Source organism: Malania oleifera, chromosome 3 (assembly GCF_029873635.1).
Source record: "Malania oleifera isolate guangnan ecotype guangnan chromosome 3, ASM2987363v1, whole genome shotgun sequence".
NCBI classification, from domain to species: domain Eukaryota; kingdom Viridiplantae; phylum Streptophyta; class Magnoliopsida; order Santalales; family Ximeniaceae; genus Malania; species Malania oleifera.
Window position 1 is genome coordinate 53432851 of NC_080419.1, and position 19085 is coordinate 53451935.

Below are 19085 nucleotides of genomic sequence, written 5' to 3' on the forward strand. Positions count from 1 at the left end.
TTTCTTTAGACCTTTTTATTTTAATAATATATTTTTTTTCTCTCTATAGCACCCTCTTTTTCTCTTTCTCTTCCCGCTAGACTGATGATGAGTCCCTAAAATGCATGATTTTTTACTCTCAGTTACCTTTGTTTATCCTTGTTTTATTATGTAATTACTCAGAGTTATCATTGTTCAGAGTTATACAAGGTTTGTTCATTTTTTCAGGAAAAGGTTAAGACCAAGAAATTAGGCGTACAAGAAGCTGAAGGAGAATTTGTAGACATACAAAGCTCAAATTAGATACTCAGTCAAACTCTTGAAGCTCCAAGTCATCAAAGGAAAATAAGGCTTTACTTGACGAAGTGGTGCGATTAGCAGCATAAGGAGGTGACTAAGTCTTTACTCACTGGTTCCCAGGTTTAGACTGAGGAAAAATTGCTACAAGGATCAACCAAGTCCTCGACCAAGTCGCTCTCTAGGGTGACCATGTCGAGGTACTAAGCCAGAATTGAGATTAGAATTGCCGAGAGCCTCGACGAACCATAGCGACCATGAAGGGCAAATATGTTGAGTACCTAAGATTCCCTGAAGTTCGAGATCTTACAAGCCTTGACTAGCAACTCGACTATCAAGACCCTATGGTGCGGCTGAGTCGACAATTTTAAAGATTCAAATCCCTACTTTCCCAGGAGAATCGAGCAAGGTGCACACAAGGGAAGCATGGGAGCGACTTGGTCGAGAGCGACAATCTTTTGCCCAAAATTTGCTGCAAACTTTCCTAAACTGAAAATCAAACCTTGCAAACCCTAAAGCCCATAAATAATCACTTTGAAGATGAGCTTTGGGTTCCTCTTTGGCCTCTCTTAGGTTAGAGACAGACTTAAGATGTCAATAAGAGCCATTGTAGATTAGTTAGATTAGATTTCAATTCCTGTTTCGGTTTGTGTGTGAAGTGCCTGGCGGCTTGTGACAACCAGCGGCATTCATGTGCTCTTCGTGTATATTACAAGATTACTCTCTTGTACCTTCTGGATTTAGTGACAGACATTATAAATACTAAATGGGTGATATTTTTACATGCTTTCGCTTTATCGCTTTCATTTAAATGCTTTCCTCTACTGCTTGGTTGTCATGAATGTCTGGTTGACAGGATAAGCACTTCTACAGCTTTAATCAGGTACACATATTGGGCTACAGTCTCCCACAGAGGTTCTCGTGATCATTGTGATAGAGCATACTCTGGCTCCCGATCGTGCTCCGGACGGTTGGTGCACCCTTGCCACTCTATGCCATCGAATGGTTCCTTGAATTGTTTAGTCGGGTTTTGGTTAGTTTAATGTGGTAAACTCACTGAACTTAGATTACGCAATCAACATCCTAGGTGTCATTCATAATTAAGCATTGTTGTGTAGGGGTAGAGTTAAGTTAAATTTACATACTTTCATTTACATGCTTTCTAGTAGTTGACATAAAATACCCTGAAAAACACCATCTTTTACTTTTCTTTTACACAAGGCTACAATAGATTAATTTGGAAGTGGTTTGATAACAGCGCTTTAAGTCCCAAAGGATCGACATTTGATTTCCCCACTTTTTACTGAACTTAGGATTAAGTTAAGTTGTATAAATATTATTTTTGGTTGTTAAGGACCCAAGCCTTGGCAAGCCTACCAAATTTTGGCGCCATTGTAGGAGACTTAGCTATGGTTATAAGCCAACTTCCATTTAAATCTATGTGTGTCAAGTGTGTATGTTTGGTTTGCATTCTTTGAATCCTAAGATAGTGCCCCTAGACCCCGAGAATGAGAAATCCCATAGATCCTCTACCTACCTCTAATCCTGAGATTGTTGAGTTGTCTAAACTGAAACTCATGGTTGAACAACCACTAGTTCCCACTAAACAAATCTCGAAACCCCGAGCTCCCTACCTTCTTGTGGTGGAGGAGCAGCCCCTTCGTCCGCTTAGGGACTACTTTGTACCTAATGTATACACCTCACCATCTTGCGTCTGGTTCCCCAATGTCCAGGCGGTGCAATTTGAGATTAAGACTTCTATCATCTTGATGCTGCCCACCTTTCATGGGAATTCTATAGATAATCCTTACTAGCATCTACATGAATTCTTGGAAATCTGCTCCACCATTCGTATACCTAATTTTAGTGATGACACTCTTCGTATTAGGCTCTTTCCATTCTCTTTAAAGGATTAGGCCAAATATTGGCTGACGTCATTAGAACCAAACTCAGTGACCAACTGGGCCACCATAAAACATGAATTCTTGAAAAATTACTTCCGAATTAGGAAGACTAACCAACTTTGGAGAGCCATCACAAGCTTCTCACAGATGGATGGGGAACTCTTTTTCAAAACTTGGAAACGCTTTAGGGACCTACTACGTAAATGCCCACATCATCAGGTCCCCAAGTGGCAATTAGTTCAAACCTTTTACGAAGGGTTAGCTAAGAGAGGTAGGTCGATGGTTGATGCATCGTGCGGAGGTACTTTCCTTGCTGAGCATGAGAATGAGCCATGGGTTCTATTCGAGAACCTAGCCGAGAATTACCAGCAGCACAATGTGATTGCTCGTTGAGCCCCCAATCTATCTACTTCCAAATCTAAGGGACTTTACGAGTTGACCTTAGACCATGACTTGGCACCCACTCTGCACAGCATATCTAAAAAGTTAGATCAATGCTTGTCCTTAAGGCAACCACAACAACTACAGGCTTGTACAAAGGTGTATGCAATCTGCTCTAATCCTTCCCATTTGTATTACAATTGCCCACATGCAACGTCCCAGCTTGAGCTTGTATAGGAGAAAGTAAAAGCCACCCATAATTGGTATGATAGGCCGTCAAACAACCCTTATTCAAATACATTCAACCCTGGGTGGAAACAACATCCCAATTTCTCCTAGAGGGAACAAGCTCTAGGTTTTCAATCCCAAAGACCTCCATAAGCTTCAAATGCTCAACCCTTTTGCCCTTACAATTCTCAAAATCATCCCATGTCTGCCCCAGACCTTCATCATTTTGGCAACCACCTCCTCCTTAACCCAAATACAATTCTTTCCAAGGGACGATGCTAAAAGACCTTAAAAGCATTGAGGTTGATCATCACATAGATCAACAACTTCTTCATTCCCACTCCCAGTCTATCACGAAGTTAGAAGCCATCATAGGGCAACTAGTTGCTACTTTGAGTCAGAGAGATGAGGGTAAATTATCGAGTCAGGCCCAGGCAGTATCCACTCTTCAGAATAACGAGATAAAAAATATTAAGGACGAGGAGGAGTTTAGTGAGGGAAAGGATGAGGAAGAAAAGAGGGTAATGCCCAATGTTGATTCGTCCACCCTATCTTCCTTTAAATTAGTACATAAACTCCTTAATTCCACACCTGTCACTGGATGGACCAAACCTCATTTCACCCCTCATAGGGCCTTTCATGTCCCGTTAGTAGCACATCCCACAGCTCCTCATACACCTTCTATATTTAGGAAAGAGGCTTCAACTGAGTCCATTTGGGACATGTTTAAACAAGTAAGGGTTGACAAGCCTATCCTAGATGGTATCAAGCAATCTCCTACATTCACAGAGTTCCTTAAGGACTTGTCAGTACAGGAACAAGAGTCAAGGGTGCATATGCATGGTTTGGTTAAGCAGGCTGAGCACATAAGCTCAATAATATTAGGACACCTCATTCCTAAGCTAAAAGATCCTGGCTCACCCACTATTTCATGTGTAATTGGTAGTCACGCCATTAAAGGGGCTCTTTTAGATTTAGGGGCAAGTGTGAACATCCTTCCATACTCGGCTTACCAGCAACTTAACCTTGGGAAGCTGCAACCCACCTCAGTCACATTGTGTCTTGCTGATCAATCCCTTAAGAAACCCCGAGGTGTGGTAGAGGATGTAGAGGTCAAGGTGAAAGAATTTCATTACCAGGTCGATTTCATTATTATATATATGGAGCCTTCCACAAATCCAATCCCTGTCCTTTTGGGATGACCATTCCTAGCCATGGCTAATGTCGACATTCAATGCAGAACAGGGATTATGAACATCTCCCTTGGCCACAAGCAACTACGTCTAAACATATTTCATGCATCACAACATCCACTTAAAGTCGTCCAAGCTGTGAACACTGACTCAATCGATAAAAATGTGGGAGAAGGGGATCCTTCAATCCTATGGAAGAACCCTTTGGATGGTACACCTCAGCACAAAAACTCCCCACCTCTGACTTGGAGGACCCTTATGAGCAACCCTCTACAATCTGTGATATGAACTTCAGTCTAGAGGAAAAGTTGGGGGAAAGCAAGATAGGGAGTGACAAGGACAGAGGGGAGGATAATTTTAACTTTGAACCAGGTTGAGTGTGATGTGAGCATTAACGTGTCAGGCTGAAGATGGTAAACTTAATGCTTCTGGGAGGCAACCTGAGATTTTTTTCTTTATTTTTGAGTCCTTAGATTAAGGAAAGTGAGGTTTAGAGTCTTTAGAGTTAGCCTTAGAAAAAGTTGGGGGTGCGACTTGAGGGGCGACCAGCATGCACATGGGCAACCTGGTCCAGTCCCTGAACTGTGCTGAACTCTAAATATATTGAGAGGATCGACTATGGTTGCGAATAGCACTGAGCTGGCACATGACCTAGTTGCCAATTAATAGCCATTTGTTCAAAAATCCGAAGTGCAACCGGTACAAGAGCTGGTGCGACATGGTCAGGATGGCCAAGAATCATTTAAAAACCTACTTCATCCTTGACTTTTCATCTCCCACCTTTTCAATTCCCTTTTGACTTCCCCTCTAACTTGGTCGTGTACCATTGTCAATGATGTCTTCCACTCCGCCTTCATGGCACAACTTGCCCCAATACACCACCAAACGGCTATGACTTTAGGCTATGCCGCGACAGGGCTCCTCATCGCGGGACCATTCAACCTTAAGGGGAGGCTCTTCCATGATAGGTCAACTGTATTCCGTGCTCTAAGAAGGCATTCCTGATGGGGATAGTTTGGCCTGCCTATGCCATGATCTTTACATCCTCCATTCCATAGTACTCCACTCCTTGGCCGAAATACAAGAAGAATGCACGCAGGGTGCTTGGACGGTCATCACAATCCTTCATCATATCTTCCCCTATGTCCCGGATCTGGACCACATTCTCGCATCTTTGTCAGACCCGCTAGCTTCTACAAGAGTGCCATCCTTTGTGCCCATTTCAATCGAGTCTCCTGCAGTACCCAACAATTCCTCCGTAGGTCAAGAGGATATTATGTGTACCGAGTCTACTGAGGACACTCCACTCCTTCTAATGCATCCGAGGAGCTAGGGGCAGTGACTCAGATGGTAGAGGTGGAAAATCGAATGATGACGAGTAGGATAGGTCTACGACTGACCAATTCGAAGTTTTTTTGCTATGCTCCTCCTGTGCATCGTGCTTCTACAACACATTTTCTTTTTCTTTTCTTTTCTTTCATGAACATTATGCTTGTGGATGATAGTCCAGAACTTGTATTGATCTATGCACCGTGTACTATATTTGAACTTAATGCAAAGCTCATGGTGTTTTTTTTTAGTCTTTTTGTGTTACAGTGTACTCTTGCTTGCATACTATCATTATACATATTTGATGCAGGTACATCATTTGATCTCCATTGCACTAGGCAGTGTTTTTCCCTCCCATTCCCAGGTTATGTTCTTTCTTTTCCCACTTTAGCGAGGACACTAAAGTTCTAAGTTGGGGGTGGGGGGTAGGCAACGCTACATGGAAACACTACATGGCACTTTTTAGCACAAAACAACAGAAATTTAAATTTTTCAATGAACACTTGGAATATGCCATAATTAACACTAATTTATACCTTTTACATACTTGCATATAACCTAGAAGTTATATGTTTAGGCCCATCACTAACATGGCTCTGTTATGCTCCCTGACAATGTAGTGGGTCATCTATGTTTAGTTTCCCTTTATATGTATAATCTAGGGACTATAACTCTATGTAGGTTGACTAGTAGTTCTCTTGTGTTAATTTGGCTATATAAACTCTTGTATCTACACGGTATCTCATGAGGCTAAAAAACACATGTTCATGTGACTCGTAAAACTTAGGGGTCCTTGAGAGCACTAAGAGAGCACCCGTGGTGACTATGACACCTTGTGAGGTGCTGTTGAGCCATTTTTCATTCTTTTGAGTTTTGACGTCAACTCATAGTTTTTGAAACTCAACTTTCCCTTTTTCTGGATATTCTTTGTATGCTAGTCTTATTCTTGCATTTGCTAACCTAGAGGTGACATCAAGTGGGCAAATAGAAACTTAGGTCCTGTAGCCTACTCAAGATGTGAAGGCAGAGCCATCCCTAGAGATAAACTTATTTCATGGACTCTTGTTCAAGCTTATTTCTCATTAGTGGTATGAAGACAACAAAAGAAGTGTAACGATTGTCCTACCTGACTATGAAAAGAAGAAAACTAAAGAATGAGCATAAGAAGAAAAAGAAATACTACTGATTAATACCTGCTCCATACAACTACAATAAAAGTCAAGCTAGGGACATGACACATGTGCTACACAAATGAAGACTCTTCAGCAGCCCAATGCCTCTGATGTATTCATAACTGGTCTTTAAATAAGTTGATCTAGGGTGGTCTTGGTTGGATATGGCGAGTAGGTGAGAAGATGTTAGGGTGAAGGACCCGATACCTAACAAATAGGTTGAATCCTTTTTTAGACTAATCCACTCCATACAATTAGCGTTTGTTCTTTACAATATGTGGGATGTTTGATCATCACACCCCTTCTCACATATGATGAGTGAACCCATATTTTGAGTGTTTTTAAGAGTTTACAAGTGTGGCTGAGTCAAGATGATTGTTCTGTAGGTGTCCTTGGATGTTCTAAGTGTAACTAGTCTTACACTGTACGCATGCCTTATAATCTCACCTATTTATACTTGAATTTATATGGCTAAATTAAGTCTGAATGGTAATTCCTAGTTGACTTTATGTGAGGATATTGTGAATTACGGTGTTATCCCAAGAGGGGGCTAAATTGGGTATTTTCAAAAATTAAGTCCTTTAAGTTCTAATTTTGAAAACTATTAATTACGAACTTGCAATCTACTTAATACATAACTTAATGTTTCACAATTAATCAATTTAATGTGTGTCCTTATCAGGCATACAATTTTACGCAATTACAAACAAACTTATCAAGTGCTTAACTCATACACAATAAACAGATAATTTAAAAGCAAGCGGAAATTAAAAGAGTTAAGAGAAGAGAGAAAAGAAACCCGATTTTCTATGAGGTTCAGCCTACCCAATCCTACATCCTCACCGTGAGCAACCCACTTAAGGATTCTACTAAAATCCGCTCCTTTAACTGGGACAGAGCTTCCCTTATAATCTGCTACTTACAAGAGGTGTAGCTTCCTCCTCAACCCTGGTTCACAGCCCGAACCGTGAATACAATAGAAAATTACAATTTCTACAAAAACTCAAATGCGTCTACACAAAACTAGTGAGTACAATAGAAATTCTAGTACATACTCAAATGATAAAAATTGAAGCTCGATATGTATGTATCAATATGATCCTTATATGAAGAATGAGATGATTCACAAATCTACCCTTTAATCAATATCTCCCAAAAATGATTTTATAAGTAAATGCTCTGGAGATCTTAGGATTCGATTTCAGAATACTTTATGCAAGAATAGAAAATAAAATCCTTTCAAAAATAATCTTGAATAATGTACAAATCTATGTTCTTGCTCTCAAACAATTTGTAAAGTTGAGTCTTTGTATAATTATATGAATTTGAATATTAGCAAAGATTTAAACAATATTTAAAAAACAAAAAAACAAAATTCTTCAAGAATATGTATTTAGAAGCTCTTAGTATTTGCAATAAAATAATTTTTGCACTAATCAAATAGAAAATCTTTGAATGAAAATATATTTAAAACTATCTCCAAGATTTTAGTTTTAAACAAAAACTTTTCTCAAATATTGATCTTTCACAAAATATATATATAATTAGTAACTCAAGATCAATCTTTCAAAGAATAATCAAGAATAAATTTGTGAGAGACAAAAAAATCTTTGAGAATAAGCAAACAATTTGTTTGGTCACCAAACCTCAATACCCAATTGTTTGCACAATATTCGCTGGAACGCCTTTTGAAAATCAATGTAACTCAAGCTTAGATTTGATGTGAATGCTTTGAAATCACAAGCAAGAGCTTAGCAGTGTGTTCAATGTTCTCAAGAGATGTGCCACAGTTCAAGGCTTCCAATAGATGTGCAAAAAGTGGTGCTTGAGGGTTTAGAGTTTAGGTTTATAAGCAATCTCACCATCTAAACAATTTCTGGCTGTTAGATGATTTAAAATATCATATTTATGTTTGTGTCCACGTTGGAACATCTTTCTGCGCCGCAACCTTCGTCGATGAGTGTACAACACTTGTTCGTTGACGAGGCTATGAGTTTGTCAATTAGAACACTATCTGAATTTTTTGGGCTCTCGATATTTTTTCGTCGATGAGACAACACTTTTCATCATCGAGTGGCCTTCATACGTTCGTTGATGAGGCCATGGGCTTCTTCGACGAGGCATCTAAAATTTGCCTCAAAAAATTTATTCAACCTAGAACTAATGTAAATGAATCTTTTATGAAAGGCATGAGTCCTAAGGTCTGTCTAGGGTATATTTGAGTTTCAAATTAATTCATATGAAATATGTAAATACATTCAATTCTAAATACCCATTCCCATTGAAGATCTGAACTTGAAGCTTGCTTCTTCATCCTTTTGTTCTCCTAGTTCCACGGATTGAGCCAAGTGATATGTACTTTAGGTTCCTCATGGCTTCCATATAAAGCTTACCGTTCGTGCATTCTAAATTATGGTCACGTTCATAAACTCAATTGCACAGGTCAAATACCAAGTGATTTGTCATTATCAAAACAGGATTGGACTCATAGAGTAAACAATCTCCCTCTTTTTTATGATGACAAACACACGAGCAAAAATGGGTTACGCCTAACAAGGCTCCCCCTAAGATAATGCATAATTTAGAATTCAATAATATAGCAATATGGTTTACACACAATGAAGTTCATACACATTGTAGAATATGCAATATTTTTGTTAGTATATACTTCTATATAGGAAAAAAAAATTTGCTTACTACTTCTCCCCCTTTTTTTGACAAAAGAAAAATCATTTCCTTTTGACATCAATAAAAAAGTATATAAAAAAAAAAATGTGTTGCCATAATTATATCCCATCTTTGCAATCAAAATACATTTCAACCTATATGTTTCAAGATTATACTACGGAATATATCTCCCTATGGTACTCAATTTACTTCTCCCCCTTTCTAATGTATATTTGGGTTGTTGACTCAAATTTTAATGTGAACATATTGTTGACCTTATAGGTCATATCCCTGTTTTGATTATGACAAATACTCATGTATTTAATGTCTGCCGAGTTGATGTGCAGGTTTATCTTGGCGGTATCATATGATGGCACTCGGAGACCCTTGGAGGAAAATGAAGACCTTGAAGACCCTAGTTATAATATAATTGTTGTTCTTTGATGTAAAGGGTCTGTAATAGTAATTAGGGCTTATGACTTGTAATAATTGCATGCATCACCTGCTTGATTTATTACGTAAGCTCAAACAAACCGTAAACTGAATGTGACCTTAGAAAGACCTTAGGGTTTTCCCTTCGGTCGATCGATACCGAAATTTTTTGGTGCATTTATAATCTTAAATGACCCTAGGACACACACATTTTCACATATGTTTGTTAGGCACTCCATTAGGGTTTGTATGTCTCAAAACGGGATCGAAATGCACACTTGGTACACTTTCGGTTGACCGACCTTGGCAGTTCATTCTGCCTCGATCGACCGAACCCAGGTCCTGGTCAACAGTTGACCAAGGTCCCGGTCGACCAAACCAGGTAGTTCAAAAAGCCCCGATCGACCGAAACCTTCCCTGGTCAAAATTTTGACCATCTGGTCGACCGAGAACTTTTGTTCTCCAACTACCTGGTCGACCGGAGGGTCCTTGGGAAAATTTCCAGCGGTCTAGTCGACCGAACCAGGCAGTTCAAAATGGCCCGATCGACCGAACCTCAGAAATTTAGGAAATCGCCCACTTTCGGTCGACCAAGCCCTCAGTTCAAAAACCCCCTGGTCGACCGAACCATATGAGACTTGGTCGACCGAACTTGTTCTGGTCGACCGGACCTTTTGGGTTGCCCTGATTTTTACTACAGTTAAATATTTTTTAAATAGGGTTAAAATGTTTTAAACATCATTAAACTTTTCTAATAATACCCAATAGGTCCCCAACGGTCATATTTTCTCCTATGCCTATATATATAAGATCATTTGAGAAAATTAGAAGGGATTAGCTACTTTGATTAGGGTAAAATTCTCTGAAAATCATAAAACCCATAATACTTATCTTTGAGCCTCCAACACTTATTCTTACCAGATCTTACTTCTCAAATACTTTTGTAAGTATGATTTAAGTGTTGTTGTTCCTTTAGGATTGCTCTCTCAAGATTGTGCTTGTGTAAATTTATTTTATTTGATAGCACATCCTCAAGTGTTCTTAGGTGACTTTATCAATAAGTCTTTCCTAAGAAAACTTCTTTGGAACTTCTAAGTATTGCATCGTCATTGCAATATCTTGAGAAGTTTATATTTGATTTTGGTTGCAAAAACTCTTTCTAAATCACTTTCAAATATCTAGTGTGTTTCATTTGATAAATATTTAAAGAGATATTTGTTTGTGTGAGGAAAATCTTTGTTACAATATTCATTGATTTATATCTTTAGTTGAATACAAAGATTAAACTCTTTTTGCAAACCAAACTTATACATTGCTAGAGCTTTATATATATATAGATATTGTTTGGTTAACATCTTTGTTTGAGCATTTAGATTGAATACATCTTGTGATACAAAGATTATATTGTTTGACACTCTCACGTACTCATTACACTGATAGCAAATATTTTAAGAGTTAAAATATTAGACCACACTGAGCTTACATATTATATCATTTGTCGTGTATGTAATTGCACATATCTGGGTACACATCTGCTTTACTTGAAAGCATATTCATTGTACCATTTGGTTGTATTTTTAAATACTGTTGTATATCCAGGCACGGGCCTGAAGAGGGAGACTAGCCCTAGAATAGTCCCGGATTGGCTTAGACCCGGTTAGGAAGCTAGGTGCATCATCATGTTAAGGCGTGTAGGTTAAGGTCAACCCCGCTAATTGACCTGGTTAAGGTTGAACTCAGCCCTGTGTTAATTTGACCTGGTTGTAAACGGTTCCGCTCCACCCTTAAGTCAGCCTTTAATGGAATCCTCTGGCTTGCAAGCTAGAGGCGGGGACGTAGGCATAGTTGGCTGAACCTCGATAACATATTGTGTGTTTATTTACATTTTCGCTTTTTATATTTACCGCACGTATATGTTATTGTATGAATGATGTGCATGATCTAAATTTCGCATATTTTATTTATTGGCACATTTGGAATTGTGTAGAAAGACCCAAGGTTACCAACTTATATTGACTTCTGACTTAACGTAGGAGAAAAGCTTAAAATTCCAATTCACCCCCTCTCTTGGGAATACACCAATTCTAACACATACACAGTATTGCAATATACATAAACACAGATAAGCAAATCACTCCATTAAAGTCCAAAAGTTTATGTGAGCATCAACATGTGTCATGTACCTATTAAAAATTTAACATGCAGTAACCATTTGGTAAGTTTCATACCAAATGTGGAACAAATTAGTCAAATGTGAAAAAAAAAATTAACTAAATGTGAATTTTAATTTAAATTGCTCCCTCTTAATTATGTAGTCTAATGTAACTCTAGGCAACTTTTCGACTATGCATCAAGCCTAATTCACGTCTAATTTGAATAAAACTATCCTTTAGGAGTGGTGTTGTGAATATGTCTACCCATTGTTCATCTATGCATACAAACTCAAGTGTCACATCTCCTTTTTACACATGGTCACAAAGAAAATGATGTCTAATTTCCATGTGTTTAGTTCGTGAATGTAATATAGGATTCTTTGAGATGTTTATTGCACTCGTACTATCAAATCTTATAAGAACTGTGTCATAGAGTAATCCAAAATCCATAAGTTGTTGTTTTATGTAAAGCGTTTGAGCACAACAACTTCCAGCCACTATATATTCTGCCTCAATTGTGGAAAGAGCAACTAAATTTTGCTTCTTTGAAAACCAAGATACTAAAGAATGTCTAAAGAAATGACATGTGACGCTCGTACTTTTTCTATCTACTTTGCTCCTGGCACAATCTGCATTCGAATAGCTGATAATCTGAAAGGAGGTATACTTACGATACCATAATCCAAGTTCAGTGGTTCCAATCAGGTATTTAAGTATTCTTTTGACAGCTAATAAATGGGACTCTTTAGGTGCAGTCTGAAATCTTGCACAAACATACGCTAAACATTATGTCAGGCTTGCTGGTAGTATAGTAAGCTGCCAATCATCCCTCGATAGAGCTTAACATCTACAAGTATGCCTTGTTCGTCTTTGTCTAATTTTAAAAAAGAGCTCATTGGTGTTCCTAGAGTTTTACCATCTTCCATATTAAACCTTTTGAGCAAGTCTCTAATATTCTTTGATTGATTTATAAAGATTCCATGTTTTTCTTGTTTGATTTGAAGTCCTAGGAAGAAGTTGAGTTCTCCCATCATGCTCATCTCAAATTCATTATGCATACAACTTGCAAACTCATTTTACAACTCCTCATTTGTTGCTCCAAAAATGATATCATCTACATATACTTGTACTAGAAGCATGTCATCATTCTTAGATTTGATGAAGATTGTTGTATCTATCTTTCCTCTAATAAATCCATTATCCAGTAGAAAACCGCTTAACCTTTCATACCAAGCTTTAGGAGCTTGCTTTAAATCATACAAGGCTTTAGTTGGTCTATAAACGTGATTTGGATGCTTATGGTTTTCAAAACCTGGGGGGGGGTTGCTTTACATATACTTCTTAACTTATGTGGCCATTTAAAAATGCGCTTTTGACATCCATTTAATAAAGCTTGAAATCCTTAAAAGCTGCACAAGCTAACAGCATTCGAATGGCTTCCATTATAGCTATAGGTGCAAAGGTTTCCTCAAAATCTATTCCTTCTTCCTGGTTGTATCCCTGAGCTACTAGTCTTGCCTTATTCTAACAACTATTCCATGTTCATCTTTCTTGTTCTTATATATCCATTTTATTCCAATAACTATCTTATCCTCTGGTCTAGGAACTAATGTCCAGACTTTATTTCTCTCAAACTGATTTAGTTCTTCTTGCATAGATATTACCTATGATTCTTCCTCAATTGCTTCACTCACATTCTTAGGTTCTTCTTGTGATAAGAAAGCAAAATGACTAATCATATTTCTAAGTGAGGATCGTGTAGTTACTCCACGTGATGGTTCTCCTATAATTTGATCTATAGGATGATTCTTTATGTACTTCCATTCTCTAGATGGTTCATTAATCTCTTTTTCCACTTGATTATCTTTAGAAGATGTTTCTTTAACTTCAGTGTTCTTATCTGAATTATTTTCAATAGACAGTTCTTCAAATTTCTTATTAATCTTAATTTCATCCTCATCAGTCTTTTGAGCAAATGGATTAGATTCATCGAATACAACATGAATAAATTCTACAACGGTTAATGTTTGTTTATTATATATCCTATAGACTTTACTATCTAAGGCATATCCTAGAAAAATACCTTCATCAGATTTCACATCAAACTTTCCTAAATGTTCATTGTCTCTAAGTACAAAGCACTTACAGCCAAAGACATAGAAATATGTTATGTTTGGTCTATGGCCATTCCATAATTCATATGGAGTCTTATTAAGAGATGGTCTAATCAGTACTTTATTTAAAACATAATAGGCGGTATTTACTATCTCAGCCCGGAAGTACTTAGGTAGTTTATGTTCGTTGAGCAAGTTCTGGTCATTTCTTGTATAGACCTATTCTTTCTCTCAACTACACCATTCTGTTGTGGTGTTCTAGGAGCTGAAAAATTATGAGATATTCCTAATGAATCATAGTATTCTTCCATACCTTGATTTTTAAATTCTTTACCCCTATCACTTCTGATTTTAGTGATAGTGTATCTCTTTTCATTTTGAATTTTCTTGCACAGTTTAATAAATTGTTCACATGCTTCATCTTTGTGACCTAAAAATAGTACCCACGTAAATCTAAAATAATCATCAACGATAACAAATGCGTATGATTTTCCTCCTAAACTCTGAATTAGGTTTAGATTAAATAAATCTAAGTGTAGCATTTGGAGTGGCCTAGTAGTAGAGATTACTTTTTTCTTCTTAAAACTAGATCTTGCTTGTTTTCCTAATTGACATGCATCACAGATTTTGTCTTTCAAAAATTTTGTCTTAGGTAATCCCTTAACTAAGTCTCCCATAACTAGTTTAGTTATTAAGTCCATGTTTAAGTGCCCTAGTCTCCTATGCCAAATCCAACTAATTTCATTCATGGCAGAGAAACATGTCACACGTTGAGAAGTTAATTTATCAAAGCTGGTGGTATATACATTTTCATGACGCTCAACAATGAATAGAATTTTGTTATTAGTTTTTTGTCCAACAATGCACTTGTCATGTTCAAAAGATACTTTATAACCTTTATCACATAGTTTATTTATGCTTAATAAGTTATGTTTTAAATCATCAACCAGTAAAACATCATCTATTTATAGAGTGATGAATCGTTACCAACTTTACCAACACCTATGATCCTTCCTTTTGCCTTATCCCCAAAAGTGACAAATCATCCGTCCTTTGGTGTGATGGATGCAAATGTAGCTTTATCCTCAGTTATATGACGTGAACATCCGCTGTCCATATACCATCTATCTTTTGAGGAGGATGATCTCAAGCACACCTGCAATAGACATTTAAGTAATTGTTTTTGGTACCCATTTTTTCTTAGCTTCATAGGGGTTAGTGCTTGACTCTCCTTTAACTCTCCATACCTTTTTCATTTTAACATCTTTGTTCTTAAAAGGACAATCGAATTTTATATTGCCCATCCTTTTACATTTAAAGCATGTAGTATATTTATAAGAATCTTTTGATGGAGCATAAGCTTTTGATTCTCTTACGAAATAACCCATGTAAAGATGTTTTTGTTTCAAATTTTCCTTTCCATCAAAACCAAATCCTTCTTTATCTAGTGAATTTCTTTGTGCCCCAAGAAGTCTTTCATAGTTACTCTAGCCCTCTATGAATTTATTAATAATTTTAGAATTGTCTTTCAAATTTCTTTCCAATTCCTCAATTTCTAAATCTTTTTCTTTTATCACAAATGCATGAGACTCGTTCTATTTTTCAATAAACTTTGAGAGTTCTTTAACTTTACATTTCAAATTAGAAATTTTCTTAATTTTCTTCTCAAGAATTTTAAGTGTGTACAAATATTCTTGTTACAATTCATTATAAGAAAGCATGCTATTTTCATTTTCTTAATCACTAGAATAATAAGATGAAGCAAAGTAGAAAGATTGTACCTCGTGGTCTTTGTGAGCCATTAGACACAAATTTGCAATCTAGTCATCACTAGATTCAGATTCTGAACTACTAGTACCGTGAGTATCCTAACCAACCTTTAGTGTCTTCTTCTTCTTTTTGGACACTTTCTTCAGCTGGGGACAATCTGGCTTGATATGCCCAACTTTTCTACAGTTATAGCATGTAGGAAGATCATCCTTTTGCCTCCTCTTGCTAGACTCTCCTCTTTCTGATTTTGAGTTCTAGAATTTTTTGTTAAACTTCTTATTCTTCTTTAGGAACTTTCCGAACTTCCTTGTTAGCAAAGCCATGTCATCTTCTAATTCTGAGTCACTTCCTTCACTAAAGCTGCTAGACGATGCCTTAAGAGTTGTAACTCTCTTTGCTTTATTTTGCTCATTTTTCCTCTCATTTATTGCTAGCTCATAAGTGATGAGTGATCCGATCAGTTCATCAACCGATATCTCTTTCAGATTCCTTCCTTCGGCTATAGTAGTAGCTTTAGCTTCCCATACTGTCTATAGTCCCCTAAGGACTTTCCTGATTAACTCATAAGTAGGGTAAGATTTACCAAGAACATTTAATGAATTCGTGATGTGTGTGAATCTAGTGTATATGGATTGAATAAACTCATCAATGGTCATTTTAAATGCCTCATATTCACTAGTAAGCATATCTATCCTACTATCTTTTACTTCCTTAGTGCCTTCATATGTTACTTCTAATTTTTCTCATATCTCTTTAGCAGTTTTACAGGCCATTACCCTATTAAACTCATTAACGTCTAGTGCACAACATAGGAGGTTTATAACGGTAGCATTTATTTGAATAGATTTCCACTCTTTATCAGTATACTCATCTTCAATCTTAGGCACATTTACTTTATAAACTACTTTCATAGGCACATGGTTTCCTTCATAAACTATTCTCCACACTTTCCAATCAACATTTAAAAGATATATACTCATCCTTCGTTTCCAGTTGGTGTAATTTACATCGCAAAAAATTGGTGGTCTAGTGGACGAGTGTCCCTCATCGAATGGGGTTACACCGATGTGTGTCATTGTCATCTTTTACAAAAATAACTATTAAGTCTATGTAAACCTCTCTCTAATACCAAATGTGAATTATGGTGTTATCCCAAGAGGGGGGTGAATTGGGTATTTTCAAAAATTAAGTCCTTAAGTTCTAATTTTGAAAACTATTAATTACGAACTTGCAATTTACTTAATACATAACTTAATGTTTCACAATTAATCAATTTAATGTGTGTACTTATCAAGCATACAATTTTACCCAATTACAAACAAACTTATCACGTGCTTAACTCATACACAATAAATAGATAATTTAGATGCTTGCAGAAATTAAAAGAGTTAAGGGAAGAGATAAGACAAACACAATTTTTTATGAGGTTCAGCCTACCCAAGCCTACGTCCTCGCCTTGAGCAACCCACTCAAGGATTCCACTAAAATCCATTTCTTTAACTGGGACAGAGCTTCCCTTACAATATGTTGCTTACAAGAGGCATAGCTTCCTCCTCAACCTCGGTTTACAGCCCGAATCATGAATACAATAGAAAATTACAATTTCTGCAAAAACTCAAATGCTTCTACACCTAACTAGTGAGTACAATAGAAATTCTAGTACATACTCAATATGATAAAACTTGAAGCTCAATATGATTTTTATATGAAGAATGAGATGATTCACAAATCTACCCTTTAATCAATATCTCCCAAAAATGATTTTATAAGTAAATGCTTTGGAGATCTTAGGATTCGATTTTAGAATAATTTATGCAAGAATAGAAAATAAGATCCTTTCAAAAATAATCTTGAATATTATACAAATCTATGTTCTTGCTATCAAACAATTTGTAAAGTTGAATCTTTGTATAATTATATGACTTTGAATATTTGCAAAGATTTAAACAATATCTTTTAAAAAAAACAAAATTCTTCAAGATTATGTATTTAGAAGCTCTTAGTATTTGCAATAAAATAATTTTTTCACTAATCAAATAGCAAATCTTTGAATAAAAATATATTTAAAACTATCTCCAAGATTTTAGTTTTAAACAAAAACTTTTCTCAAGTAATGATCTTTCACAAAATATATATATATATATATATATATATATATATATATAATTAGTAACTCAAGATCAATCCATCAAAGAATAATTAAGAATAAATTTGTGAGAGAAAAAAAAACCTTTGAGAATAAGCAAACAATTTGTTTGATCACCAAACCTCAATACCCAAGTTGTTTGCACAATATTCACTGGAATGCCTTTTGAAAATCAATGTAACTCAAGCTCAGATTTGATGTGAATGCTTTGAAATCGTAAACAAGAGCTTAGCAGTGTGTTCAATGTTCTCAAGAGATGTGTCACAGTTTAAGGCTCCCAATATATGTGCAAAAAGTGGTGCTCTAGGGTTTAGAGTTTAGGTTTATAAGCAATCTCGCCATCTAAACAATTTCTGGTTGTTAGATCATTTAAAATATCATATTTACGTCTGTGTGCACGTTGGAACATCATTCTACACTGCGACCTTTGTCAAAGAATGGGTACGTTCATCGATGAGTGTACAACACTCATTCGTCGACGAGGCTATGAGTTCGTCGACGAGAGCACTGTCTGAACTTTTTGGGCTCTCGGTATTTTTTCGTCAACGAGACAACATTATTCATCATCGAGTGGCCTTCATACATTCATTGACCAGGCCTCTAAAATTGCCTCGAAAAATTTATTCAACCTAAAACTAATGTAAATAAATCTTTTATGAAATGCATGAATTCTAAGATCTGTCTAGGGTATATTTGAGTTTCAAATTAAATCATATGAAATATGTAAATACATTAAATTCTAAATACCCATTCCCATTGAAGATCTTGAACTTAAAGCTTGCTTCTTCATCCTTTTATTCTTCTAGTTCCTTTGATTGAGCCAAGTGATATGTACTTTAGGTTCCTCGTGGCTTCCATATCAAGCTTACCATTCATGCATTCCAAATCATGATCATGTTCACAAAATCAATTGCACAGGTCAAATACCAAGTGGTTTGTCATTATTAAAACAGGATTGGACTTATAGAGTCAACAAACATTGTTCTTAATGACTATATAATGATAAGACTTGCATGAGTAACTTGCTTCAAAGTTGAGTGCATAGCATAGTTGTGAAGAAATGAGCTCGCATGAAATTAGGTGATATTCTTGTATGTGAAATGGTATACTTATGTTACATGTGTATTTTCATTTTATGTTCATTGGACCTGGTGTTTGTGGGTATCGCTCTAAAAACCCTCACGAGACTAGAACTCATCCACTAGGATTAACCTAGGGGTTTAAAGTCTTGTTGCATATGGTAAATGCAACCGTGTTTCCCATGAAAGAGGAGGTAGATAGGGTTTGGTAGTTTTCTTAGTTTTTTCTTTACTCTAGGAA

General features: G+C 36.5%; 1 non-coding gene across 1 annotated transcript; it reads right to left on the reverse strand.

Annotated features, from left to right (window-relative positions):
• Positions 1 to 2295: 2295 nt before the first annotated feature.
• On the reverse strand, positions 2296 to 2401 carry LOC131152499 (small nucleolar RNA R71). The gene has a single exon (XR_009135998.1). It is a non-coding gene; the product is annotated as a small nucleolar RNA R71 (small nucleolar RNA).
• Between the last annotated feature and the right edge of the window lie 16684 nt (positions 2402 to 19085).